Below are 23378 nucleotides of genomic sequence, written 5' to 3'. Positions count from 1 at the left end.
TACATTGGTCGGTTCCCGAATACAGTTGCATTCGGTAAAAGGTGGTGTACTTTTATTACATCTATTTTTGCACATTCCGTTAAGGAATTGCAGACTGGGAATTGTTATATGTCACAATTAATGATTCCTTAAAATGAGTCTTTGTACATGTGGGCCTAGAACTTCACGTTATTTTGCTTTGCCACATCATGGAGAAAATCGTTAACAATTAATGTTGTGTGCATTTGTAGTTATTGCCAATTATTGCCAACGAAAACATTCCACAGATAAACCTTCCATAAAAGTATTCATCTACTGTGCAGCCCAATTGAATATATAAAGCCTTCACAGAAAGTACCATGCGGAAGAAAATGCTGCCCAAATTTAGCATTGGAGTGGAAATTATCTTGCTATGCTCATAACATGTTACACTGGCAAAGATGAGTCAATTATTTGATACATAGAATACTCTACAAATTTAAATAATCAGGAACTCAAAACTATTACACAGTCATTTACTCACAAATGTATCTGGTTGGCGTTTTAAGGCTTTGTGTCATACATGAGTAATTCAGATTTATTAATTTAAGAATGTTCATATAAAGGAGTGTCTAATTTGGGACATTTAGCAGTTATTCACAAAAATAATTTCCAGTAGGTATACTTTTTGAAAAATAAGTACACAGTACATTTCTGAGACATAGGACATATATATTATTACTGGGGAAATGCAGTGCAACAGCAAAATGTGCTGCCCTGTGCCACATTGCACAATTGTAAAGGCATTTATTAAAAATGGACTGTTGCTCCTCTCCCTGTGCTAGCATACAAACTGATTGTCTTGTTCCTTACACGACCGTTGCACGATCGTGCTGAGGTGTGTGTAATGTCTAGTGGCGGAGCGACTATATCTGAACCTCAGTCTCTTAGTAAAATCAATCATTTATTTCCCCATTGGTCAAAGGGACCTTTGTTAGTCGACTTAAAGTGGAGCGAGTGAGCTAACATTAGAAATATATTATATTTTGGGAAGCTAATGAAGATCAAAAAAAGGTTTCTTGTAAGACATTTATCCAACCAGTATATATGCAAAGCAGGAATACATTAAAAATGTATAACAGTATGGTGTGGATACCAAAATGTGCTAGTAAATTAAGTTGTAATAAAATGAGATACAATAAAGTAACAGCCACAATGCAAAGGAAATAGATTTATCAGACCTATCTGGGTGCAATAGGTGCACACAGGTTTAGACCTCTAGGTTTTGAAGGCCGGGCCACTCTCAAGCATTTACCAGAATTCGTAGGGGAAGACAATGAAGAAGTGGATGAATATCAAATTACCATCAGAAAATTAGCAGCTAGATACGATGTAGACCCCAGTGTCATTGTTTTAAGACACAACTTTATCAAGAGGGTACAAAAGATCAATGAAGATTTTGAAACATACGTCACTGCACTTAGAAAAATGATTGCTGATGGTGAGTTTGAACATTTTAGTGAGCAATTGGTTTGTAATCAGTTCATTAGCCAATGTTCGGACAAAACTATTAGACAAAAACTCCTCTCCCTAGCTAACCCCTCGCTTGAGGAATCCATCCGCATTGCTAAAAGCATAGAAACATCTGTGGTTTTGGTAAATGAACTTGAAAACAAATGAGTTGAAGCTGTTGCCAATGTACGCAACCTCAGTTACAAAAGAGGGAGAACACACAGAAGAGTTTTTTCCAGAGGACAACCACATGTTTTAGGTGCGGGTACTCTGTACATTTTAGGAATGGAAAATCTTGTCCTGCTAAAAATGTAGTGTGCAGGTCCTGTGGCAAAGTTAGGCATTTTGATAAAGTATGTCAAAGCCAAAAAAAGGAAAACATCAGAATAGGGAATGTAAAGGACAATAGTGACAGTAAAAATGAGGAGCTTTTGAGTGACTTGAAAGACATGGTTCTTGTAGTCTCTGACAGTGAGATAAGAAGAGGGGATCCTTCAGACTGTGTGGACACCTATGCTAACATATTGGTTGGTGACAAGATGCTTTTTCTCCTCGTGAATTCATGTGCCCGCGCCACCATGATCCCTGATTCCCTTTTTACTACAAATTGGGGTGAGAGAAAATTATTTCCCCCTGACCATGCCCCTGTGTCCTACAAGGGACGCAAGATCGACCTACCTGGGTATTTTGTAGACATCATGGAATTCAAGGGCAGACGTATTGAGGAAAAGTCTATGTTGCTTTACAAGGTTTGAACATTCTAGGGTGGTTTCACCAAGGTTTGTTTTACATGATGTTGTGTCCAGGTGCAAAAGAACAGGTACTTGCCATCTGTGATTCTACCCAAGTAGAAGATCTCTTAAAGTCTTTTCTGGTGAATTGGGAAGTATAATAGGCTTTAAACACAGGATTAAAGTTAGAGAGGGTGCCATTCCCACTAAACATAAACTCAGAAACGTACCGTTCAGCATCAGAGAAGATCTTGAGAAAGAATTATTGTCCAAGTGCAAAAGAGGTGTGATTGAACCCGTTGAATCTTCCAATTGGTCTTCTCCTTTGGTCATAGCTTGCAAAAAGAACAGCAAACTTAGGATCTGTATCGACTTGTGCAGCCTCAATAAAGAAAATTGGATTGACTCTCATCCTCTTCCCAACATCTCAGAAATGTTAACTATGGTGTCAGGTGGTAACATCTTTTCAAAACTCGACCTTGCTTCCGCCTACCACCAGGTTGAACTTGATAAAGAATCCTGCCACCTCACCGCCTTCATCTCACCTTCAGGCATGTACCAATTTTGCCGCATTCCATTTGGTCTAGCCTCGGCTGCCTCCGTTTTCCAGCGCCTCATGGTTAATCTACTGAAAGGAATAAAAGATGTCGCCATATTTCAAGATGATGTCCTCATTCATGGTATTGACCAGGCAACCCACGATGAAACCTTAAGTCGAGTCCTATTTGTGTTTCAAGAGAGTGGTATTGTCCTCAAGCGTGAAAAATGTGAGTTCTCTAAAGATTCTGTTGAGAACTTGGGTCACACCATAACAAGTGCTGGGGTCACACCGAAGCCCAGTCTGGTTCAAGCCATACTAGACGCCACACCTCCAAAAGACAAGACGGGGTGAAGTCACAACTGGGTCTTACAGAGTTTTATTCTAGGTTTTTACCGACTACGTGACAATGATACATCCTATTTCCAACCTGTTGAAAAATTAAACTGTTTTTTGTTATGGGACAGCGAGTGCAGACAGGCTTTTGAGTGGCTTAAAACCAAACTCACCACCGTCAAAGCGCGTAAACCTTTTGATCACTGTTTGCATTGCACACTGACTGTCGACGCTAGCTGTTTCGGGCTTGGTGCCGTCCTTTCCCAACAAGCAGAGACCCAAGAACATACCATTGGCTTTGCAACTAGGGTGCTGAGAAGTACTGAGTCTCACTATTCAGTCATAGAAAAAGAACTACTTGCATGTTGGTGGGCAATCAAAAAGTTAAAATGTTACCTTTGGGGCAGGAACTTCACTCTACTCTTTCAAATTGTACACATCCCTGGGGAAAAGAATATACGTGCTGACGCTCTTTTGAGATTGCCTCCCGAGCTGGACAGGGATGATGAAGGTGGTAAACCCAATTGTGAAGACGAACTAGAATACTGTATAGTTGCTAATGTTGTACTTCAACATGTTTGCTCCATCAATTAAAGTGATTGGTATGATGCCATGGATTGTGATGCAGTGCTAAAAAGTGTTAATAGATACATTACTGATGGTTGGCCCAGAGAGAAATGTTTAATTTTGATGTGCAACCATATGCTAAGATCTGTGAAGAATTAACTGTTTAAGAAGGTTGGACAAGAATCCCATTCAACCTTCGGAACACTCTCCTCACAAATGCACATGAGGGTCACTTGGGAGCTACACTCACAAAACTTAGAGTTTGTGAATACTTGTGGTGGCCTCAGATGGACCTTGACATTGACGCCATGTTCCAAGAGTGCACTATTTGTGCTGGTAACGACAAAACACTTCGCATATCCAACCCTCCACTTAACCCCATTCCTCTGCCAGAGAATCCCTGGGAGATACTTGGTATCGACGTTTTGGGTCCATTCCATACTTTACCCCACGTGACCAGGTTCGCCATACTCCTAGTGGACTATTACTCTAAATGCCCAGAAGTGAAATTTGTAGCTAAAGCTGACTCTAAGGAGATACTCAACTTCATGAAAGAAGTTTTTATGCCGGAGGGTTTTCCCAAGACTCTCATCTCTGACAATATAGTGCAGTTCGTCTCAGCTGAATCTGAAAAATTCTTTAAAGAATCCTCCATATCCCACATCAACAGCTCTCTATCATCCCCAATCAAATGGGCTAGTAAAGAGACTCAACAGAGTCATCAGCAACTGTATACTGTGGGCCTTAGTTCACCACAAAGCCATACCCATGGCTATCAGAACCATGTTGTGGTTTTACAGAACTACGTCTCACTCATCTACCTGCATGTCTGGTGTGGCGCCGCGGCCAGGGCGACTGACGCTGGAATCTGGGGATCACGGTTCGATCCCCGGCTCTGGCGGCAGATTAGCCTAGCACCATGTGACTCTGGGCAATAGCTCGCTTAATCTTCCCGACGGCCCCCAGCGCCTAGAGACCCTTACGGGTGATTGTGCGCTTTACAAATGTGGACTTTACTTACTTTGAACTACTTAGTGGCAGAAAAGCTTGCTCTGAATTCAGATCTGCGTGGATGTCCAAGTGGTTCAAACGTAGAATTCCTCCACTGGAACTAGACAACATAGTTAGGAACAGAAGCAGGGACGCTCAAGCCAAACAGAAAATATACTTTGACTCCAGAAAACATGTCTCCAACCGGAAATTCGTGGTGGAGCATATGGTGAGAATAAAGAAACAAGGGTTTGTTTAAAAAGGTCACTCCAAGTTCAGGGAACCTGTTTGCATAGATAAAATATGTGGCAGTGCTGTACGGCTCAATAAGCGAAATTGGAGGAACATCAACAAAATTGTTAAAGCCGATAACGTGTGTGGTAAGAGATCTGTCCATGGGTCTGACACTGGCTCTGTGCATTAATCTGTTAATAATCATAATGTGTTGGATGTTGTAAACAACCCTCTTGTCATCTCCGGGAGGAGTTGCAGAGACAGCAGAGTTCCTATAAGGTTCAGGTAATCTTATATTTGGAGTTCTAGTGACTTCAGAGTTCTTATTATGTTCAGGTATTTCTCTTTCCCCCCTCTGTCTCTTCCCTCTTTCCCCCCTTTCTGTTCTCTTTCTCCTCTGTTCCTTCCCTTTAGGGAAAGAGATATATGTAGTGATCTATCCATGAGTGCCCTTGTCCCGTGGACTCTCTGAGTGCTGTTGCCTCACGCACCCCTTGGAGCGCGAGCCTAATGGTGGCTGACAGTTGGTCACCTGTTTGGTGACAGTTGATAACGACAGTTCCTCCGGCTTAGCGCAGTGCTTGCACGCACAACCCGCACTGTCTGTGGGATATTTTTTCTATTATTAAACTCATCGTTCTTACCTGCTCTGAGTCGCCTCCATCATTACTACAGTGTCCCATGAGAAACTTTCACTTTCTAGTCTATACATATGCTGGGGCACATTTTAATAATGATTTCTACAGGGTAGCATTGAAAGTGTCAGCATGAGTTTGAACTTCAGCAGCAGTCAAACTGAGAAAATAGTGTTGATAATAAAGCCTACACTCAGAGAAGCCCAGCAGAAGAGAAATCTGTTCCTTCTCAATGTCAGGATGGAATCTGCCTAACTAGCTTTGGAACACCCAATAAAAAATACAGTTGACTGTTTCTAGAACATCCATATCTCATTTCCACCACTGAGAGACAATCGGGTAACCTCATTTGAGGGGAGTACACATACTCCCAAAGTCCCCTTCTCCAAATATTTAGGTACATAGCTGTTAACCTTGAATGTTGCTTCAACTGGTACCCCGTGGATATAAAGACTGCACCCATCATTGGTTCCTCACAATTGTTGCCAACTTTCTTCTCCCAGGCCTCACTAGCAGCAGTTAAATGTTCTCTAACTAAGAAGCATGATAACACACCTGCAGAGAAAAGAAATCAAAATATTGACCAGATTAAAGCAAACATTTCAGTTAAGGCCTAATCTCAGGCTCAAGAATTGTGGACCTACAATATGGATGCGGACCAGGAATAGGGACTATTCAGTAGTCCCTTTTTTGTTTAACTTGCATATTACCAGCTTGGGCAGTACACTAGTACACTAGTAAGCAAACGTTTTGATCTTCCCAGGTCAGGCAGCATCCAATACCTGCCCTCCTATATAAAGAAGGTGCGCTGTTTATGGCCCGCACTCCGTTGGCCCTACAATGTCTACTCACTGAATTTGTTTATTATATGCAGAATGTGGGTATGAAAACTAATATAAGCAAAACCTGCGCTATGAAAGAGGGGAAAAGAACAGTAAAATACTGCAACATTTTAATTGAGAAAACCATTATAACTCACACACAATCTTTTTCCTATTGAGGGATTATATTTCATTGGGAGAGGAATTGGAGAAATGCACGGGATTCTAGAAGATTTCAATTTGTTTAATCCATCTCGGTCCTGCTCAACTTCACTACGAAACTGGGTATTAAACATCAAAAAGAGATGATAACCATATACAACTCTAAATGCCTGCCTATTGCTATGTATGGATCTGAGGTATGGGGATATGCAAATGTTTACTCATTGCAGCTGCTATAAAATGCTTATTGTAGAAATCTCCTTGCCCTTTCTAAAAGCTGTTCTACTTTTGTTTGTCATATGGAATTGGGTGCCCCATACTTAATATATTTGATCAAGGTTCAGCCAATGTTACTTTGGCACAAAATCTGGTTTTCTGATCATACAGAGCTCAACCCGGCTATAGCAAGGCATTGAATTGGATCTGAGCGTGCTTCTCAAATCCTTTGGCTAAAGTAGTTTAACCAATTCCTTACAGACTTTGGGCAGCCTGAAAATTATGATCATCCAGAATCTCTGATTAATATCTCCAGGAAAGCATTCAAGTTGAAATGTTTAACACTGCTTGGGGAATTGAGGTTTTCAACTGAAATGTCTAAACAATTTGTACTTAAACATCAGTTGATTTTGACTACTTTTGAAATGCAACCTTACTTACCAAATGTACACAATGCTTAACATAGATTTGTATTGACACGTTTTAGGCTGGACGTTTTTCATCGTTTAACAAGCTACTCTATGTGAACACTTGGTTACATGACTTAGTGCAATCTCCTTGTGACAACCTATCTAAAAAGTTCACAATACACGTTGTGTTTTTCTGTCGATTTTATTCAGATTTGAGAAACCGACTAATCAAGCCAGTCTTAAAACATTTTCATTTTACGGAATGCCGACCATCCTTTTTATACTTACAACTAGTTCCAAATTTGTACACATGCCTTTTTATCACGATTTTTTTGGGCAGTTCCCACTCAGAGGAATCTGTTATTGTGGGATTAAAACACTGATTGTTTTGACTGAACTGAATTTGTTTTTAATTGTTTTATAATTTCTCTTTTTAATCTGAATATTGTTTATTGTTTTCTAACATGTACGCTTTTTTGATTCACATTGTGATATCGAATAAAGCTTGAAACAAAAAAAACTCAAGAATCAAAATGGATGCACGTTATAGCATTATAAATAAGTGAGAATCAAACAATAGCTATTGAATCTGAATATGCAATGAACATGATTACAACAATCAATTAATCACCCTAATACATTTGAGTGTGAATTCTTAGTGAATACAATGGATCCAAATGTTTCATTTGTTTAGTAGGTACCACACACATTAACAAAGTTAAGCCACACATCTATATATATAAAAACAAATGTATGTCTGTCTGTCTGTCTGTCTGTCTGTTTGTCCTTTATGCATTACTACACCATTCATCCGATCGCCATGAAACTTTTGGAAGTTGTTGAGTACACTCCCGCAAAGGGTTCTGGCATACATTTTTTTTTAAAATATCGGCCCCCCAGGGCCCTCATAATCTTTCGAAAACTGATGTATGCATCAGACGGAAAAACAACAAATTGTGTATCCACAAGCACTCGAATAAATAAATAGAATTAAAACACCATTCGTCCGATCGGTATGAAACTTTGGGAAGTTGTTGAGTACACTCCTGCAAAGGTTTCTGGCATAAAATCTTTTGAAATATTGGCCCCCCAGGGCCCACACAAACTGTACAATACTGATGTACGCACCAACGGAAAAACAAAAAATTGTGTATTCACAAGCACTCGAATAAATAAATAGAATTAAAACGACACTTTGAAATGTTTTCCATATTTAAATGAATACATTTCAATAAAAATGACACAATGTAAATTGAATGTTATCATAACGAGTTTCCTTGAATTTCCTATCTTCCGAGATCGCAGCAACGCGCGATGGGTAAACTAGGTGAAAATAAATATTGTATAAGAGTGCATAAATGGATATACATGACGTTAATAGGGTGGAGCTTCAATTACGCTGCTCCACTAGCAATGATTTTGTACTGGCAGCCTACCATTGCAGTACAAAATGCCATGCCTATTCAAAATTGTAAAACATTCCAAATATCACAAATATTTTGTACAGTGCAGCTTACATGCAATGTAAGGGATGTTTCAAGAAAAAAAACACTTCCACAATTTAGCACTACCTTAAGAAAACGCAATTTTTGATGCAAATGCCTGTATGCCTAACTTTTGTAGGTTGCACTTTGCATCAAAACTTTACAAGAACGTGCAGCAGCGTGGCACTGCAAGCCCTTTTGCTGCGCCATTCTACGGCTCTTTAAAAGCACAGGGATGCGTCATGTCCATAAGGATATGATGGATCCTCTTGCTCTCCCCTGCGCTGGCGCATAATTTGCTGCCACGCCCTGACGGAGGCACCCTTGCACCATGGTGCAAGGTTGCCTGTGTCACAGGGACGATTGTGTATGTGTGGGAAATGGAAGATTTTCAACATCTATTTGTTCGGCATTAGCACACATAGAACTTGAAAACTGTCATTTTTTAATGATTTTTTGTGTGGCAGGAAGGGACACCTTCTTGCACATAAACGATCACCAGAGGTGCTTTCCTCGTTCTATGTGTGCTGCAAAATGTAGCACGCATAGAAAGAGGAAAAAACAAGAAGAAATGAATACATTTCTCCTCGTTGCACCTTCCTACGCCTTCCTTGGGGAGGCGTAGCATTCAGACACATTTCCAGGTTTACGATTTCGTGTAAATCTAGAAATGTGTCAGATTACATGGGTGTTGCATGGGAACACCCACAGCAACACCCATGGAATGCCCCTTTCATGCAAAGTGCTGCGCATAAAGGGGCTGTATTTACAAGGAGAGGAAAAGCAATGCAGGGTGGCTTTTCCTGTCCTTGTAAATATGGGGCAGCAAAGTGTGCCGCCGGTCCGTCACAAAAAGTGATGCACTGATGGGGCAAGGGACTTGTAAATAAGCCCTGTAGTGTGTTTGAGATGTACCACCCAAGTACCAGAAACCTTGACAAAATGTGGAGCAAAGCAGTTCAAAGTGTTATTTGTGCTGAAAAGGAGAACATTCCCAGCGCAAAATACCTTTTGTGAAGGAAAGTAATACCCTCGCAAGAGATTTTGCCACTTTCCATCACTGTGCATGACTTTGCACCAGCACAAAACCTGGGGCCTCATTTATGAGGCAGTGCGTCACTTTTACGTCGCCGGTGCGTCACTTTTTGTGATGCACCAGCAGCGTAAATAATGTGCCTTGTTGCACCATATTTACAAAGCGACGCATCTGGTAGATGCGTCACTTTGTAAACCCCTGCGCCACATTATACCTGCGCCAGGTATAATGTATGCAAGGGGGGCGTATTGACGCAAGGATGGGTGGTAGAAGTGACGCAGTGAAATCTATGAGATTTCACTGCGTCACTTTTAGGACGCCGTTGCGTCAAAATCTTGCGTCTGCCTCACAGCAGGCGTAAGACTGACGCAGGCCCTATCACATGGGGCTTGCCCCATGTGAAAGGGTGCATTGCTGGAGTTGCGTCACTTTTGTGACACACTCCAGCAATGCGTCACTTTTGCGCTTACAGATACGTCAGAAATATTGACGTATCTGTAACTCCTTGCGACATGATGCATCATACATTAAATATGACGCATCATTTGGTGTCGCAAGGAGTGCGCAGTGAAAAGTGACACATCGCTGTTTTCACGCAGCGATGCGTCACTTTTCATAAATGAGGCCCCTGATTCATAGTTGTAATATTTTCTGAATTAATTAAAGAACTTGATGTCTGTAATTTTATGTTTGCATATTATAATACCACGTACTGCAAGTTTCTATGTTATGAGAGTATTCTAATAAGAGGTATCTTTCAGGCATTTTGTAAACACTATCAAATTGTCGAAAAATGTGAATGCAGTAGTTGCTGCTGTTGTGTTTATTAGGAAGTGCGTTGTGAGTGCTGTTAATTGCACTAGTTGATGTTTCATGTGTAAAGTTTATTTACTGCTGAATGTATTAGAAAGTGTGAAGGCTCGTGGGTGCTGATATATATTAGCTCATTTAAATGTTAGTAGGTACAGATGTTGCATAATGTTTGATAGAAGACGGAGATGCATGCTGTTATGTGCTGGTGAATTATAAAGTGGGATGTGTCTTGTTCAATCTACGTTGAAGACTAATTTTGAAAAAGTTTTTTTAATTTTTCAGAGGAAACAAGCAAATTATGACATTTCTGACTTCTTTGTTATCAAAATAAGTGAAAAATGATTGAAATCATTTTCCCCACGTACAATTATCAGATTTCCCTACGTTGTACCTTTTCCATGATCCGTTTGAAGAGAATGGTGATAGACATTGAAGGTGTTGACATTGATGTGGACATCTTGGGCCAAATGTACAAGCCCCTATCGTCACGGGAACATTACTTTTTGTGAAGTTCCCATGGCAATAGGGGCCTTGCCTTATGTACAAGGCAGCGTTAAGCCACTTAACGTCGCTTAACGCTGCCTTGTACATACCACCCTTTCACGCTATGTTTAGCGTGAAAGGGGTGTGCATTGGGTGATGTGGTGGGCGTTCCACCGCATCACCCATTGTATTTGATGCTGCCCCCTAGGTAAAAGGTTGGCGTACATAGGAGGCAGTGCCAAAATTAAGACCAGGAAAATCCTGGTCTTAAGTAGGCGAAACAAGGAGAAATGGCATTGTAGGATTGTTTATGTGCAGGAAGGGACACCTTCCTACACAAAACCAATCCTCATCTGCACACAGACAACCTTGCAATATGGTGCAAGGGTGCCTGCGTTGGCACTAAGTTGTTAAACTTAGCGCCCTTAGCACCACCGTAGGGGGACGCGCAAGGCTGCACCACATTCTTGTAAATATGGTGCAGCCTTACGTTTCAGAAGTGGTGAAGCATGTCGTTAAGCCCTTGAGGCTAATGGCATGCTCCGCCACTTCATTGTACATATCCCAATTTATGTTTTAAGTTGGTAGTTGCAACTTTCTATATCTGCCCAAGATTTAAATCCAAGTCTAAATTACTGATTTTCTTTCTTGAAAAAATGTATAATTTTCGTGAAATCTACGCGCACAGTCAAAGTCACAAAGGGGCAGATGTATGAAAATTGGAGCTTTGCAATTTTCCAAATAAGATTTTTAGCAAATCACATTGTGAGAATTGCAAAATGCGATGTAAATAAAAAGTCGCTAATAATTAGCAATTCCCAAAGAATCTCAGAACTTTATAGCGACCCCGCTAATAGCGATTCCTTAATTGCAAATTCGCAATTAAGGAATTGCAAAAATAGAGAACCTGCAATGCAGTGTGGCTGCCCATGCTGTTCCTGAGGTTGGGAGGAGAGGCAAACAACTGAGTACTGCAGCACCAACTGTTCCAAATGGATCCCCAGGAGAAAGAGAAGGAAAAGGAGGAGGCTGGTAGGAAAAGAAAGTAGAAGTGCAGCGCGAGTGAGCAGGAGGTGCTTATAGAGGAAATGGTACACAGCCATGAGTTGCTCTTAAGCAAAAAATTGCTCTGTGTGCCAGAGTCAAGAAAAAAGGAAAGTAAGGATGGACATCCAGGCAAAGGTCAATGCCATTGGTGTCCCCAGCGCTCTGTGGAGGACCTGCGCAAGCAATGGTTTGATATGTGCTACACGTCCAAGGACAACGTGGCAACCAGGCTGGCAGAGGCAAAGAAGACTGGTGGGGGGATTTCCACAGAAACAGAGTCTACACCCCTTGAAGAGTTGGTGGAGTCCACCCATCAGTCAGAGAGCATCAGTGGTGTGGCTGACATCGACAGCTCCGATCCTCCAAACACCAGCCAAGGTAAGATGCATGCCAGATCATGCCTCAAACATCACCTTATCAATCACATACTTAGGAATGCACCAACTACAACATAAATATTCAATTCCAGTACACTTTTTGCAGCACACCCAGCAATGCATCATAGGAGATGTAGTCACATGCATCATACAGAGGAGCAATGAGACATAGCAATGTCGAATCAGTATACTTAAATCAGTAAAGTAAAAAAATGCTTGACAGTACTAAGCTAACGCAAAATCTGAAAACTTTATTCAATGAACAATGTTGAGCAGAACACCAAATTAAAATGTGCCTTATCAATCACAGTACCACCTGAAACACAGGATGACAGTCCAGGAGCGGAGGAGACAGCACATACAGAGGAGCAGCAAGGCAAGTGGACCCCAAGGAAACCACACTGACAATACCTGTCCCACAGAGACAGCGTAATATTGTGCCTCCACTCCCACTGTTAGAGGCAGAACCACAGTCCGTAGGAGAGGATGTCCAGCCTGACCAGGGCCAGCATGCAGCACTCTGCACCGTAGCGAGGAAACGTGTGCGTCACAGGCCAAGGGCAAGCACCAGCGCTGCTGCTGATGAGGAACACACGGTGTTTGCCAGACTGGAAGGCAGCATGACCAAGATACAGCACTTGCAAACAAAATCAATGTGATCAATACACCAGCAGCTTGTCTCGGTCAACCACAACCTGAGTGAAATGAGGGAGGGCATCAGGGAAATGATGGGTGCAATCAAAGAACTGTGTGCCTCGATGAAGCAAGACCAGGCAGCCAGACGCAGGGGGAGACAACGTCTCTACAGCTGCCTGGATGCCTACAGCAAGGCGGTCAACCACCTGTGTACTGCCATGTCCCTGCTGTCACGGCGCTCAGTGAGCATGCAAGGTGAAATGGCCCACTGCACACAGGGTGTGGCCAATGGCCTGGTGCAGGTGACGACTGCCGTGGAACAGCTGCAGACAGTTACCACAGCTGGCACATGACTCCTGGGCTCAGGGGATAGCGAGGAGCTGTCAAGCAGGAGCAGCATCATCCCACCAGCTCCCTAAACCAGAGGACGCAGTGGGAGGCAGGGTCCAACACCTGATGAGTCGAGGGAGAGCAGTTAGCACCCTGTGTGTGCGCCAGCAGGCCTTTCCCATAAATAAAAAACTGCCACCACTGAGGAAAGCCAATGGGTTAAGCAACTCATTGCATGTGGACTTGTTTTTGGCCGTCATACATGCACTGTGGGCATAACATGTGCAACTTTTTGTGACACACATAAAGTGTCTGTCAGGCTGTGTGACTGAAACCATCATGCTGCTAAAGGATTAATTAAACACAGTCGTGCACAAAACATATGTTGCATTGTGTCATCATTACTCACCTAGAAATAGTTTTGTGTTATCGAATCATGTCTCTGTCGTCCGGCAGCTGCCCCAACACCACCTGCTGATCTGCAAAGCGGACCTGGGTCCTTATCCTCAGATGCATCTGTATCAGTAAGTTCATCTGGAATGCCTTTTTTCGTAATTATGTTGTGGAGCTTGGCACAAGTAGCCACAATCTTGCATCAATTCTCTGGGCTGTATTGTAGTGCTCCTCCGCTTTTATGCAGGCAGCCTAACCGGCTCTTCAGTATCCCAAATGTCAGCTCAATTACACAGCATATAGATTTGTGTGCGCGATTATATCCCCGCTCCCTTGAGTTGGCTGGATTGAGGTATGGTGTTAGGATGAAGTCTCGCACTGCATATGCCCTGCCTCCTACAGGATGAAAGACATAGTTTCAATCACTGTCCTCCCCCTGCAGACCTTAACTGTATGTTAGAATGTTAGACATGTATTTACCTAGCAGGTAGCCCTCACCAAAATCGCCACCAGTGAGACGTCTGTATATCCCACTATGTCTAAATATAAATGAGTTGTGTGTACTGCCAGGGTATTTTGCAACAATATCGTAGATGATATATTTGGCATTGCAGATGACCTGTATATTTAGTGAATAACGAGATTTGCGGTTCCTGAATAAATACTCATTGTTTGATGGGAGTGAGAGGGCTACATGGGTTCCATCTACGCAGCCAATTGTGTGGGGAAATTGGGCAATCTGGTAGAAGTCCTGTTTTGTTTGCAGTAATGCCTGTTGTGTGCTGGGGAATTGGATGTGATGATGTAGCCTCTGTACCATTGCATCCAGGAATGCATGGAAGAAATGCGACTCTGGGAGACCCCACCTGCTGCTGCAATCACCCCTTGGAAACTCCCTGGTGCCAATAAGTGCAGTGAACACAGGACCTGTACATGGGTTGGAATGGTTTGGGTCCTGCATGTTCAGTGTTCCACCAAGGGTTTTAGCTCATCTATCAAGTCCATAATGGTGGCTGAGTCCAGCCTATACTTCTCATGGATCTGCTCGTCAGTCTGCTGGAACAGAGTGATGCACACTCTGAAGATCCGTACCTGTCACCTCCTTCTCTGTGCTGCAGCCAGAATTTGCATCCTCCTGACTATCACATACAGAGCTGCCATTGTGAAAGTCCCTGTTGCATTGTGGGCTTGTTTAAATAGGTTGCTCCTGGTTACCACCTGCTTTGAGTTGGTGGTAAAATCCATGTGAAAAATTGTGAATGATAAGAATTCGCAATTTGCTAATTTTTTATATATCTGTTTGCGAATTCGCAATTTGCGATTACGCTATTTGCGATTTCCGCAAAATGTGTGTCGCAGATTGCGAGTTTGCAATGATTGTTTGCAGATTTTAGGTCTCGTAAAATTGGTATTCGCAATTTTTGCGATCGCATACACTGTGTTTTGCGATTCGCAGTGTTTGCAACTGCAAATTAGCTTGATACATATGCATCAAACTCTTTTTCATAGAGCTAATTAGAGAGACAGTTCCTCCAATCCAAACCGCCGTATTCATCTTTTAACTGTTTCAGATTTTTCTACAGCTATTTTCTGATAGTTGGATTTACATTATTATGGTGTCTAGTAGTTTAAAAAGAAAATATAAATGACCTTTGACAGTGTAGAAAGTATTTACTTAGTTTTCAAAGAACAGTTTGTGAACTGAATGCAACAATCACCCATTATGAGCCAACAAATGATGTCATATAATTTGAAAAAGTAAGGCATTTGCCTGCAAAATGACTGAAGATGTGCTTTAATGTACTAATATCCCTTGCGAGCTCTGTTCCAGCTGTGCATCACTGTCTAGCAAATGGAATAATGTTGGACCAAGAATGAGACGGAAATGATTTTTTTTAGTCTGAGGAGTAAAGGTGCTGTCTACTCTCTCGGTTTCACGTCTTGCACGCTGACAAGGAAATTAATCCTGCTTTCAGAAGTCTGTACCATCCTGCCTTACCCTCGATAGCATACATTAATGCAAACTTGCCTTGACACTCAGATAGATCACTGTTAACGATTTGCTGGGCTAGGATATGCTCACTGCTTATGATTAAAGCCGAAGAAAAATATGCAGTTTAATGGAATGGAGTCAAAACAGTGAAATTGCCAACGTCATGGGTGATAACAATATACAAGTATTTCTTCTCATCATTTTTGTAAGATTTTGCGCAAATACAGCCACTTCTGTTAGACTCCAGGCGAATAGAGCCCCTCTGTATGCTGTGTATCTATTTCAAAATTAGAGCTGGTACTACGCTAAGGCGACTGGTGGACGTTTGAAACAACAAAAGGCAATGGGTGGAATGCTCGCTAAAGCCTTGGGCACTGACAATCATTTGGTCTGCATTTCATTTCAAAACCTCACTTTTTTGTCCACTGCACCCCTACAGATGCAGAGCAACTCGATGCAAATCAGTGGCGGCTCGCAGAGGTAACGATGTGGGGCGTGAGGCGGGGCAGGGCTGGGTGGGGGGGTAGTGGGGTTCGACATATGACAGCAGATATTTATTTATTCATGTTCACCTTTGCCGTCATATGTCGGGCTCCCCTATCCTCCACCCAACCCCACCATGCCTCACCACCCCACAGCGTTACCTCTGCGAGCCGCCACGGATGCAAGTCATTCTTAATCCTGCACCAATAGGCAAATACTAGCTCGAATTGATGGACCACATACCCTCGGGACTGGAACACAAGTAAATCCGTGCTTCGTTCAGCCTTGTTTGGGCTTCATCAATGAGGTACCACTTATATTCCATGACACAGTGAGCACAGGACCACATCTAGGCTTAGATGTCTACATGCACCTACAGCAGGACTTTTAAATATAAACAGATATTGAAAAATGAATTGCAAAATTCACAGCCAATGTCAATTGCATGAACCACTTTCCAATACCTCTTTTTCCCATTGCACCGCTCAGTTGAGGAGCATTTCAGTACCTATCTGAATTGGAAAAGTAGGGAGGGTGTTCCAGGTCTTGCCGGCAAGGTAGGAGAAGGGTCTGCCGCCGGAGGTTGTTCGTTGGGTGCGGGTGACAGTGGCAAGGGCGAGACTGGCAGTACGGAGCTGGCGGGTTGGGGGTGTAGAAGCTGAGTCTGCTGTTCAGGTAGGCTGGTCCGGCGTTGTGGAGTGCTTTGTTTGCGTGGGTGAGGAGCTTGAAGGTGATCCTCTTGTCGACTGGGAGCCAGTGTAGGACTCTCAGGTGGGGGGTGATGTGGCTGCGACGGAGGACAGTGACGATCTGTCGGGGGAAGGCGTTTTGGACGTGTTGTAGTCGTCGTAGGTGTTTGGCTGGGATTCCTGCGTAGAGTGCATTGCCGTAGTCAAATTTGCTGCTGACGAGGGCCTGTGTCACCTTTCTTCTTGTTTCGGTCGGGATCCACTTATTGATCCTGCGGAGCATGCAGAGGGTGTTGTAGCAGGAGGAGGAGACGGCGTTGACCTGTTTAGACATGGAGAGGGAGGAGTCGAGGATGAATCCTAGGTTGCGTGCATGGTAAGTGGGTGTTGGTACTGTTCCCAGTGTGGTCGGCCACCAGGAGTCATCCCACGCTGATGGGGTGGGTCCGAGGATGAGTACCTCCGTCTTCTCTGAGTTTAGCTTCAGACGGCTGTTGCTCATCCAGTCGACGACGGCCTTCATTCCCTCATGAAGGTTGGTTTTGGCGGTGTGCGGGTCCTTGGTGAGGGAGAGGATGAGCTGGGTGTCGGCGTAGGAGATGATATTGAGGTCGTGTTGGCGGGCCACTTGTGCGAGGGGGGCCATGTAGACGTTGAACAGCGTCGGTCTGAGGGATGAGCCCTGGGGGACGCTGCAGTTGATGTCGGTGGTTTCGGATCGGAAGGGCGGGAGGCGGACACTCTGAGTTCTGCCGGAGAGGATAGAGCAATAGTGATAGTGACAACTGTTCTGAGTTTGACTGTGGTCAAATCATATGTTTATTTGTTTATTATTTGTTTAATATGAGTTTTATATAGCGCTAGCCAGACCCGAAGGTATCGGAGCACTTTACAGCAACAATCATTCATAGGATACATTGAGCAATTTAGTATATATAAAGGAAACATGTCACTCGTAAGTAAGATATCACAGTAGACTGTACAGGGACTGTATGGGGCGTCTTCGGGAACCCCATGACTCTGAGATGGGTTTTGCCGGTGAGTGGGGTGGGGGAGATAGTCACTGCGGAGAATGAGGAAGAGGTCATTGAGGCCAAAATGTCTGTGTGCGATTATGGTATGACTTTGGCTACTGGTTTGTAGCTATCCATTTGGGGGAGATCGGTTGAGGAGGAAGTCCTTGAGTTGCCTTTTGAATTTTATGTAGTAGGAGTTAGTCCTGATTTGTACTGGAAGGAAGGTTCATATTTTCGGTGCATTTCCTGCAAAAGATCAAGATGCAGTTTTTTGTCTGCGAGATTTCGTGGGGGATAAGGAGTAGAGTGTTTGTACTCCTCAGGGTTCTTGACTGCCCGGCCTTCTGTAGTTTAGCAGCCAGGTAGGTTGGTTTCACAGTGTGCAACACTTTGTGCATGAGGCAAGTGGTTCTGAAACTGGCACGCATTTTGACAGGGAGCCATTTTAGCTCTTTGAGGGCAGGCAAGATGTGATCATATTTCTTTACTCCAGTGACCATTCAGGCAGCTGCATACAGAGGCTTGTTTGAGGTCACTAGGAGGGATGAAGGGTTTAATTTTGTTGAGTAGTTTAAGGTTGAGGAATGCGCTTTTTGCGGTGTTTTTGATGTATTTGTTAATGTCTACTTTGGGGTCCAGAGGTATTCCCAACGATTTTGCGGAATCAGCTAGGGTAAGGTTATGATTGAGAGCCTCGGTGGTTTTTATCCATTCTGTGATTTGGGTGTTCTCCTCTTTATTAGAGATGAGGAGGATTTCTGTCTTGTCCTGATTTAGTTTTAAGTGGTTGCATGCGAGCCAGTGCTGGACTTCTTGTGGAGTGACGTTCAATCTCTGGATGTCTTCGATGGAGGAGGTTTCCAGGTACATTTGGGTATCATCTGCCTAGAGGTGGAAGGGAATGTTGTTTTCTTTTAGTATGGTGGTCAGGGGCTCCATATATATGTTGAACAGTTGTGGGGAGAGTACTGATCCTTGGGGAATACCCCTACATACAGGGAGTGGGTCAGACGAGAATTTCTTGATTTTTATATTTTGGGGGCGGTTCTGTAGCAAAGAGGCGAACCACTGTAGGACCACCTCCTCTGCTACCGCCCTTTCTTGAAGTGCTTTAATGAGTAGTTTGTGGTCAACCGTGTCGAAGGCTGCAAATAGATCCAAAAGTATGAATAGACAGCATTGGCCTTTGTCCAGAGATTTGTGCATATCATCTGTTACATTTAATATCGCTGACTCTGTACTGCATCCTTTTCTGAACCCTGAGTGATGGGGATCAAGAAGGTTGGTGCTTTCTAGGTGTTGAGTGAGTTGGGTGAGAACACATTTTTCCAGAATTTTCGCTAAGAGAGGGAGGTTAGAGATGGGTCTGAAGTTGTTCAGATCGTTTGTGTCCGAGCCAGGTTTTTTCAGTAGAGGAGTGACTTGGCCAAGTTTGAGACAGTCAGGCATGACTCCGGTGCTCGGGGAGATGTTTATAATCTTAGGGCCAGATGTAGGTAACTTCAATTTAGCGAGTCCTTAATAGCGATTTTTACCGGATCGCTATTAAGGACTCGCTAAATTGAATTTAGGTAGGAATTGCTAAAATAATAGCGATTCCTTAACATTCCTTAATAACGAATCGTTAATTGAGATTCGTTATTAGGGAATACCTAGCCATTCATTCCTATGGGCTAGGAGGCCAATAGGAAGGAATGGGAAAATTTTCACTAATAGCGATTTGGTATTACCGAATTGCTAATAGAGGGAGCTATTTCAAGGGTGCCAGGGTGTCCAGAGGACACACTGTTGCACCCCTGAACTGTGCATGTGTGCACATGTGGCGCACATCCATGCCCTAAGGGCATGAATGTTGGCCACATGGCACATTTAGAAAAGCAAAAAAGTGCTTTTTTAAAGGAAATTGCTACTTACCACCAACTTGAAGTTGGTGGTAATTAGCGATTCCTTAAGGCTGGAGTGCACTATTTTTAGTGCTACGTACATTGCATTTAAGGAATCGGTATTTCCGAGTTCTTAAATGCAAGAGCAAAATAAGGAATGGCTATTTTGCGATTCCTTATTTTGCAAGTAGGTTTCAACTCACCTACATTGCACTCAGCCAAATACCGGTCGGTAAGGCAGAAATTCTGCGAATTTCTGTGTTACCGCTTGGTATTTGGCCACCTACATCTGGCCCTAAGTCCAGTGCGGGGCTAGCCATAGGTTGAGCTTTTTGGCTATTTGGGCCGGTAGGGTATCCATGGCGTGTGCTGAGGGTTTGGTGTTAGAGATCATATTTATGACATCTCCTACAGAGATGGGGTTGAAGGATTTCCATAAGTTGGGGGGGTGATGTTTAGGTGTGAAATCAGCAGGCGATTTGCTGTTGAGGCAGCTTTTCTGTACGACCAAGGAGAGTTCTATAGTTTCTTGGGTCTGTTCTTAGCTTTGTATAGGGCGTTGCAAAAGAAGGATGTTTTTCATTTTTTATGTGTTTGTTGCATTTCCCCCTTACTGCTTTGAGTCTAGCTCGTAGGATTGTGGACGGGTTGTTTTGCCACAGTCTTTCCGCCGTGCTAAGTTCTCTTCTTTCTGAGTTTAAGTCTGAATTGAACCATGATCTGGAAGGAATGTTCCTGACTCTTTTTAGTTTCAGGGGGGCTATTTGGTTTATAATGTAGGTCATAGTGGAGTTGTACTGAGAAGTGAGTTCAGTTGCTGATAGTTCATCTGTGTGTAAGGGGAGGAGGGAGCTTACCCTTTCCTCCAGGTCAGCAAGAGGGATTTGGCTTAGATTTCCCACCCAGGGCGGTGGGTTCCGAGTCACAGGTTTGTCTTGGATCCTTTGGTTTAGGTGGAACAAAATGAAATGGTGATCCGACCAGTCCACAGGCAAGTTGTGGTCGATGGACACTGTGTCTGCATGAGCAATAATGGCGTAGCGGATAGAACCTTTGTTGTGAGCTTCCTCAGTGCAGTGTTGGGTGAGATTGAGGTTGCTTACAAGATCATTGAGGGTTTTGATTAGCGCGATGTTTTCATCTTCCAGTTTAAGTTAAGGTTGCCTAGAAGTATGTTGTTTGGGCCATGGAGTGAGGAATGAGTTAATAGGTTGGAGAGGTGCTCTCTGAAGGAAGAGGTGTTTCTTGGCGGATGGTAGAGGAGATGACAGAGTAGTGAGTTGTTGTCACTCATCTTTATGGTTGTAGTAAGACATTCAAAAGAATTATATTTGAGGTAGTCAGTCTACGTTACAGATTAATGCTGTTCTTGTATATGTTTGCTATACCCCCTTCTCTCTGATTTTCTCCGTCTTTGTGTAAGATAGCGAAGCTTGGGGGCACAAGCTTGTCCATATTTGGGGGGAGAGAACTCGTTTAGCCAAGTTTCGGCGATGATTGTGATGTCAATGCATGTGTGAGGATGGTCTCAGCCAATTCGGTTGCATGTTTGGATGCCGAACTGCAGGTTATGTTATGTTATGTTAAAAGAAGTTTTGTTAAGCGTTCAGCTACTCGGGCAGAGTGTCCCGGCCCTATCAGACCTGTAAGGCAGAAACCATAGATCACAGAGACTATTGTCCAAACAACCATGTTTTAAGCTCCCTCCTGAAAGAGAGCAGGTTGTCTATCTTCCGGTGGGATAAAGGCAATTTGTTCCACAATTGGGGTGCCAGCCGTTTATAAGAGCGACCCCAATGCGAGCTCATTTAATTGCCGGAACAGTGGCCAGCGCTAGAGAGGTGGATCCAAGGGATCTGGAAGGATGGTAGAAACAAACTCTTTTCCTTAAGTAGAAGGCGCCAGTGCAGTGGAGGGATTTAAATGCCATGGTGAGAGTTTTGAAGAGAATGCGTTTGCGCACTGGCAGCCAATGGAGCGAGTCTAAGAGAGCAGAAGTCTCTTGACCTACGACTGAGGCCAAAGATTGCTCATGCGGCCGAGTTTTGGACAGTTTGTAGACCAGTGATTAGATAATCAGGGAGGACCAAGTATAGTACGTTAGCATAGTCCAGCCTAGAACCAATCAAGGCCTGAACTGTAATCTTCCTGTTGGTATGAGATAGAAGAGGAAGACATTTCCTCAGAGTTTTTAAAAGGCCGAAACATTGTCCCACTAGACCCAAAATCTGCGTTTTGAGAGTCAGCCCATTGTCAACTTTCTTTTTTTTTCCTTTAGATTTTTATTGTTAGCAGGCTGAAGAGGAGAACAAAAAATACAAAAAGAAGAGTAATAGCAATACATAAAACACAATACATATATATAATGGCCATCATACATAGCAGATATAACAGTTTCATGTTAGCAGTCTCCAGAATATAATAACAGCTGTCAAATAATACAGTTTTTTCAGAGATATAACATCAGCGTTCTATAAAAGTACCCCAGTTTTTTTCATAATTTTTCATTGCTTTTGTACCCCTAATATTTGCTAAAGCAAACTCCATTGAGTGTATTTCGGTTACCAGTGTCCACCAGTCCCAAATTTTTGGTGTTTCTGGACTGATCCAAGCTCTTGCCACCGTTAGTTTAGCACAGGACATTAGTATTGTAATCAAAGCGGCATGTGGAAGTGGATCTATATATATATCTAATAGAACTGATGCTGCTGTTAGAGCTGGTATCTGTATCTGCTTCATATGCAAAAAAATTTCAACTTCGCACCAAAAAGATTTCAGATTTGGGCATGAGAACAGCATATGTGTCAGGTCTGCCGCCTCCATAGAACATTTAGGGCACTTCGTACGATCACTATAAATGTTGTTATGAGACCATTTAGAGATTTTTTCGGGAGTATAATATAACATGCATGTTGTTTTAAATTGTTGAAGTCTTAAACTGGATGATCTTGCTCGTTTGTTAATGTTCATTAAAGAGTTTGTTATCTGTGTGGAGGTTATATTTAATCCCAGTATTCTGCTCCATTTATCAGCCAGTATGCTGCAATCGTTAGGTTTAATAGCGATAAGAGTGCTGTATGTCTCGCTTATAACAGATTTGTTTTTTGATGAGTTTAAGCAAGTCCAGATATCAAATTCTGGAGATTCTGGGACTTCAAAGATTTGCTTTTTATTGATCAGGAAATCGTGTATCTGTAGGAATTTGTATCTCATGTTTTCAGATAAGTTGTATAATTGTTTAAGAGTGTCGAATTCCATAAAACCCTGTGCATTATATAGGTCCCCTAAGGTTTTAATACCTAGTCTAGACCATCGGTGGCCAGTGTTATCATTGAAAATATTTGGTAGGCCTGGGTTTCCCCATAGTGGTAAGTTCGAATGGAAAAAATTAGTGTCACAGAAGGATAGGATATTGCCCCATATCTTTGTTATATCTCTAGCTGTCTTAAATTTGACTCTTTTGTAGTAGTTGGGATCGTTCGTTCTAAATAGGAATAGATTTGAATCAGATTTTAACATAAAAGAATGAAAAAATAAAGCCCTTCCTTCATTGAGTAATGAGCGTAGCCGATTAGTAAAGGCGGACCAGAAATATAATTTAAAGT

This window comes from Lissotriton helveticus, chromosome 3_1, assembly GCF_964261635.1.
Source record: "Lissotriton helveticus chromosome 3_1, aLisHel1.1, whole genome shotgun sequence".
NCBI lineage: Eukaryota > Metazoa > Chordata > Amphibia > Caudata > Salamandridae > Lissotriton > Lissotriton helveticus.
This window is presented reverse-complemented; position numbering follows the sequence as displayed.